This window comes from Vicia villosa, linkage group LG4 (genome assembly GCF_029867415.1).
Source record: "Vicia villosa cultivar HV-30 ecotype Madison, WI linkage group LG4, Vvil1.0, whole genome shotgun sequence".
Taxonomy (NCBI): Eukaryota; Viridiplantae; Streptophyta; class Magnoliopsida; order Fabales; family Fabaceae; genus Vicia; species Vicia villosa.
The window spans coordinates 77,716,835-77,724,202 of record NC_081183.1 but is presented as its reverse complement, the minus strand read 5'-3'; the positions used below and the strand labels follow the sequence as shown (position 1 = coordinate 77,724,202).

At 33.8% G+C, this 7,368-nt stretch overlaps 1 long non-coding RNA gene across 1 annotated transcript; it reads right to left on the bottom strand.

Annotated features, from left to right (window-relative positions):
* Window positions 1-1,100: 1,100 nt before the first annotated feature.
* On the bottom strand, window positions 1,101-5,213 carry LOC131594922 (uncharacterized). The gene is made up of 2 exons (XR_009281618.1): window positions 4,765-5,213; window positions 1,101-1,773 (listed from the first exon to the last, which is right to left on the bottom strand). It is a non-coding gene; the product is annotated as an uncharacterized LOC131594922 (long non-coding RNA).
* Between the last annotated feature and the right edge of the window lie 2,155 nt (window positions 5,214-7,368).

Below are 7,368 nucleotides of genomic sequence, written 5' to 3'. Positions count from 1 at the left end.
ACCATTCCTTAGCTTTTCCTATCAAGGAATGAGGAAATAGTTTCTTGAAAATCTAATCCTCTTCTGCCTCCGGAGCACCGATTGTTCCGGCTATCTCATAGAACTTCGTGAGATGAGTGAAAGGATCTTTGTGATCAAGTCCTGTGAAAGTATTTTGATACAACAATTGAAGTAACCCCATTTTCATCTCGGAGTTCCTTCCGTTGTTTTGATCACGAGCAAATTGAGCATTCAATCGAGGGCTATTGCCACAAGGCCCTCGAGGTTGTGGAGGTGGAGGTGGAGGTGGAAGTGACCGTCCTTCCATCTCTTCCTCAACTAGGTTTTCAATCGGAGTTGAATAAGTAGAAGCTTCCCTTTGTTGTCTTCTTTCCTTAGCCAGTTTTCTTCGTCTTCGATTTTTCTATTTAGTCTACGAGCAGTCCTTTCAATCTCATGATCAAATATGAGTTAATATGCAGGTACACTTCCTCGCATAAATTGTTTTCTGAAAAGCTAACCAAGCAAATTAAATAACACAAGGAATAAGACTTGAGATATAAGAGCTTAATAATAAAACTCAAAACAAAACAAACTATTGCAATGCTTGCAATATCTAAACAACAATCCCCGACAACGGCGTCATTTTGTTGAAAGTTTATTGGAGTACCTTTTTAATTATCGTTTCCACAGGGATTGGTGTGATATTACCGTTGTTCTATAGTTTACAATTGTTTTAAGCTTAAGTTTCATAAAAGGTTTTGGTTTTGGTTTTAGTAACGGAATTGTTTGATCTCATATAAGTATCGATAAAAGAGAATTTTTGGTTTTAAATGATAGGTAATAGAATGTCAAGAATAGGGTTCAATAATCTACATCGTATGTATTTTCTTGATAGAGCGTGTGAACTCATAAATGACAAATATAATCACATATTCTCTCAATATGTTTCATCTCTAAACCATATTGTGAGTTTTACCATTTTGATCCTTAGATGATCTCTCAATCTAACTATCAAAATGACAACATTCAAAGCTTGATATCTCTAAACTTTATTTGTTGATAGATGAAAAACCTAGTTCAAGACTTGAAACTATTTCTCAATAAGAACTCAAATCAAATATAAATATAAACACAAGGTTTTTCAACATATATTAATCATCACTTGTTCACATACAAAGTATCAAAAGAAATACATACTACAAGAAAGATTATCTACCTCTAATCTTGACACCAAGAATGATTTAGCCACCCATTTCCATGGTGACTTGAGCAACAAGTAAAAAATCAAGCTTTATGAACATCAAACTTGAAGTTTCAAAGATTGATGGTTGAAAACTATGATTTTGGTTAGCAATGGAGGAATTAGGGTTTTTGCACACAAAATGGTGTATTTTTTGTCAAGAGAGAGAAACAAAAGATGGAATGATCCATAAAATATCTACAAAGTACTCTAAAAGCATGGCCAATCTACCCAGATTAGCTGCGCAGTTGCTTCCTTTCGCCGGGCGAAGCCACTTAAAAGCCCACGTGACACAAATCAGCGCAGAAGGAGAAGCCCAAAATATCTTCATTCGCCCGGCGAGCCAAATGCTCCGTCGGGCGCTCAATGGCAGAATGGAGACCACATTTTTGCCCCCTTCGCCTCTTGCTCGCCGGAAGGACGCTCGCCTCCAAGCCATGCGTCAGGCGAACATCACCAAACACTGACAACTTCAGCGTCGTCCAAATCTACGATTCTTCGGCTTTTTTCCCGACTTTTCTGCACTTTTGCGATCACCAAACACTAAAGCACTGGAAAACACATTAGACAAACCAAATATTCACATTTGCCAAAATCACTTACTTACATAAGCTATTTTACTCAAAAGCATAGAAAAGGGCTTAAAAGTGTCACACTTTTACATGATAATCAAACTACTCTAACAAGAAGATCTCCATGTATAATGCATATCTTTCACGTTCCATCCTTATTTCATCAAGGATATACTTAGATATATTGCAATCCATAGCACTCAAGCATCATGGCCACAATTAGGTTTCTTTGAAGGCTCATAAAAGAAATTAATTTATTTCGAGTTAAAGTATATTTTGAATTTAACATATTGTGTAATATAAGTCTGTAATAAGAATTTAAGAACGTCAAAGAAATATAACAATATTTATGTATTGTTGAATCTTTATCCAACTAATTTCTAGCATCTTTATACTTAGTTTCAATACTGACATGAAAAACTAAAAATTATTCTACCATTAGTTTAAGTTTCATTACTTACATGAGATTTTTTACTTAAACTTACTGATGTTGATTTAGTTTGGAATATGTTTAAACTTAGTTACTGATGTGGAATATGTTAAGTTTCAAAACTAAAAATTATTCTACCTTCAAAAATAATCTACCTAAAGTTACTGATGTGGATTTCTTAATTTAGAATATGTTTATAGTTGGATTTCTTAGTTACAAAATTATTTTGAAGGTCTTAATTTGTATATCTTAGTTACTGAATGAGATTATTTTACTTAGTTTGGATTTAATAGTTACTAAATTATCTCTGTTTATGTTTATTGCATTTTAGGACTTATTTTGGAATATGGATTTTTTAGCTCCAATTGATGAGAGTGATGATGTGGATTTGAACCTAACTGTTGAACAAAGTTGTGAGTCTTAGTGGAAGCTAGTAAAATAAAGAACACTAATAAAAGACAAAAATATCAGGTGTGGAAGTTTTTTACTATGATAGAAGGGTTGGATAGTGAGGGAAGACAAAGAGCAAAATGCAATGCATGTGGTACGTCACATGCGCGTGGAGGAAAACGATATGGGACAACTTCTCTAAAACGTCATCTTGAAATTTGTAAAAAAGTTAATTTTGGAGATGTTAGTCAGATGATGTTAGACATGCAAGGAAAGCTAAAATCATTAAAGATTGATAATTTGGTGTCTCGTGAAATGTGTGCTCGACTAATTATCAAGCGGGATCTTCCTTTTAAATTTGTTGAGTTTGAAGAGCTTACAGCTTGGGTTTAGTACTTGAATCCTGATTACATTCTTATCACCAGAAATACCGCCAAGGATGATGTTGTGAGAATATACAAAAAGGAAAAGATTAAGATAGAAATGACTAACACTCCTTGTAGGATTTCTTTAATTTCGGATTTATGGACATTAATTAATTAATATCGATGGCTATATTACTTTAACTGCTCATTATTTTGATAAAAATTGAAAGTTAAATAGTAAAATCCTCAACTTTTGTCACATGCCTCCTCCTCACACTGGTTTTGAGTGGTGTAAAGAAAATGCACAATTAAATTTAAGATATGTGCAGAACAACAGACAAAAAAGAACCTCCCTTTACATAACAACCAATTTTGCAAGGCTAGTTGACTCTTCAAAGTTTGCATTATCCAAAGTAATGGTAAAAACATTTTTCTCTATTTCCCAATGAGTCAAAAACTCAGATATTCTTTTACAAAACTAAAAGTCAGTGCGAGGAGGAGGCATGTGACAAAAGTTGAGGATTTTACTATTTAACTTCCATTTTTTATCAACATAACCAGCAGTTAAAGTAATTTAATCATTGGTATTAATTGATGTCCATAAATCAGAAGTTAAAGAAATCTTACGAGAAGTGTTGGCCATTTCTATCTTATTCTTTTCCTTTTCCCTTTTGTATATTCTCACACCATCGGCCTTGGCGGTATTTATTGTGATAAGAATGTAATCAGGATTCAAGTACCGAAGCCAAGCTGTAAGCTCTTCAAACTCAGCAAATTTAAAAGGAATATCTCACTTGATAATTAGTCGAGCACACATTTCACGAGACACCAAATTAACCTTTAATGATTTTAGCTTCCTTGCATGTCTAACATCATCTATCCAACATCTCCAAAATTAACTTTCTACAAATTTTAAGATGACGTTTTAGAGAAGTTGTCCCATATCGTTTTCCTCCACACGCATATGACGTACCAAATGCATTGCATTTTGCTTTTTGTCTTCCCTCACTATCCAACCCTTCTATCATAGTAAAAAACTTCCACACCTGATATTTTTGTCTTTTATTAGTGTTCTTTATTTTACTAGCTTCCACTAAGACTCACAATCTTGTTCAACAGTTAGGTCCAAATCCACATCATCACTCTCATCAATTGGAGCTAAGAAATCCATATTCCAAAATAAGTCATAAAATACAATAAACATAAATAGAGATAATTTAGTAACTAATAAATCCTAACTAAGTGAAATTATTTCATTCAAAAATTAAGATATTCAAACTAAGACCTTCAAAATAATTTTATAACTAAGAAATCCAAACATCAGTAACTTTAGGTAGATTATTCTTAAAGTAGATTATTCTTAAAGGTAGAATAATTTTTAGTTTTGAAACTTAAAATATTCCACATCAGTAACTAAGTTTAAACATATTACAAACTAAAAAATCCAACTAAAAAATCTCATGTAAGTATTGAAACTTAAACTAATGGTAGAATAATTTTTAGTTTTTCATGTCAATATTAAAACTAAGAATAAAGATGCTAGAAATTAGTTTTCTTTGATGTTCTTAAATCCTTGTTAAAGACTTACCCAATAAACACCAATATGTTAAATTCAAAATATTACTTTAACACGAAATAAATTAATTTCTTCTATTAGCCTTCAAAGAAACATAATTGTGGTCATATTGACTGAATGCTATGGATTGTAATATATCTAAGTATATTCTATGAATAAATTGTCAATAAACCTTTAACAATCTAAGAGTGAACATCCGGAGGAATTACCTGGAGGCTGAGAAGATTCGTCGAAATCGTGACTCATGAGCGATTGCGGAAGGGTATGAGTTCCTGTTCCGTGCACACTCGTCTGCGTCGGTTCTTGTGTCGGTTCTTGTGCGACTGCTCCTACTTCATATCAGATCCAACAAACTTTATGGAACCTGCATAAACGTAAACATCACCAAAATCAACAACAAATCGAACTCACCTGCAAATCATACCTACTCAGTTTCAATGTCACTGTTCATCAATCGTTCATCGCATCACTTTCAACCCATCAGTCTTCGCAGCAGAACTAGCAAATATCATCCTCATAACAATTCATTCAACACACTCTTCACGCAACTTCAAACATCAACGCATCAGTTGTTCAGTTGAGTGAAAGAATACAGAGGAATAGTGAGAGGGTGGAACGGCCGTGAGTCCCTCTTTTGATAGCTAGGGATTTTTTGTTGTAGTGATTTTGGGCTTAAGTTATCTCAATCCGGCCCATACTAGGTTTCTATTTCACACCCTTTGATCCACAACACCCCCTCCCCTGGACTGATAACTTTGTGTTGGGCCACCCTTTTAAGCCCAGCGAGATTTTCATGCTGCACACCACCCAGCAGCTTTCTCACCCACCAAGCTGACATTAAATCTTTTGGGCTCAGCATTTCTTTTATTTGCACCCTCCCTTATATATTTTAATTAGCCGATGTGTTGTTCCTTTGATTTTTAGTTTAAATTTTATTTGCTTGATTTTAATTCATGATACATATAAAATCCAAAAACATGTTTTTAAATTAGATTTATTTTTTTATTTTATTTAAAAACCCCAAAAATATTATATTAGTCTTCTAATCCTAACTATAGGTCCATTGTACATGACAATATTAGGATAGTCTTTTCCCTCATTTCTATTCCTTCTTTTCCTTTCCAACCTTTCAAAACATCTAATAAAGGACGATACGAATTATACTACTGCGAGCCTTAAGTAGCGGAAAGAGCGAGCGAGTCCATACCCTAAACTTGCTCTTCTATGTTCATAGACTTATGTGTGGTTTAAATCGCAAACTTTACCCTTTAAAAAACTCAACAAAAAAAATCTTCTTAAAACACTTAATAAATGTTGATAACAATCACACTAACGCAAGCCTTAAGTAGCGGAAAGAGCAAGCGGGTCCATACCCGAAACTTTGCTTTCTCTGTTCATAGACTTCTGTGTGGTTCAAGTCTAAAAACTTAAAAACAAGTAGAGGGGAGATGTGTAACACCCCATAATTTAATAAATTAATTTAATCGGAATTTAAATTAATTATTTGGAGTTAATTAATTAAATTGGATTATTAGAAAAATTGTGAAAGAATGATATTGGGCTTTTGTGTTGTGATTAGTAGAGAGGGGGTGCTAAGAGTATAGGCCTCACTAATCATTATTTTATTTTTCATAAAATTAGAAACGTTGTGAAAAAGGAAAAATAGAAGCAAAAGAACAAAAGTTAGAGAACAGAAGAGATACGTGAAAGAGGAGAAGAAAAGGAAGAAGAGGACCTTCAAGAGCTCCGGTCAAAGGTAAGGGGGACTCTTCAGGTTAGTGATTATTATACAATCAAGGGTAGTAGAACTGATTAGGATTGTTGTTGATTTCAATTGAATGTGTTGGGGTTTTGGGATAGAATTGTTCATGGAAATTAATCCCTAAATTGATTAGAATTGGAGAAATTGATGCAATGATGCGTTTATAATTGTTGTGTTACGTATATCTATGATTCATATGCTTTTGGGTGATTTTCTATTGTTTTGAAAGTTGGAATTTTGGGTAAAAGGGGTGAATTTCATAGCAGCAGGAAGCTGCATAATTTTTTATTCTAGGTGCATGGTAACGGGTTACTCGATTATGGTAACCGGTTACCTAGTCAAATAGAGGCGTAGAAAGTGCAGTTTGAATGAGGTAACCGGTTACCCAGTTACGAGAACCGGTTACTAGAGAAATAGTAGCTTAAAAATCTAAAATTTTGAACAGGGTAACGGGTTACCCAATTATGGTAACCGGTTATCACTGAAACTTTTTGAAAAATTGTTTTATTTTAAAAATCCGTAACTTTTGATTCGAGCGTTCGATTTATGTGCCGTTTTAAGCATTGCAAAGCTGATTAAGAGCTTTATATGATGAATTAATGAAATGGGCAGTGACCCAACTTTATTTTAAATCTTGATTTCGTAACATTGTGTACATATATGTGTGAATGTAGAAATGTGTTGTATGATGATGAACTTATCCTGATGTCTATTGTGAATTGGATGATATTTAATATGATTATGTCTGATATAATTGAATGGTTGCTAAAACATGTGCATGCTTATTGGTGATGAAATGGTGAGTTGAAATGAGACGATGCAAAGCATCAGATTGGTGATGTTATAAGTATGTCATATGTATGAATTCATTCATATGCATTTGGTGATGGATTCCGGTGATGTTGTGGATCAAATGGTGGTCATAATTCCCATTGTGCGGAATTCGTGTCGGTTGGGCTGTATCTTGGAGATAAGTAGATCAGTCGGATGGGTTTAGCCCATGTATGGTACCACATGCATAGAGTCAGTTCATTCATGTGTGTAATGATAT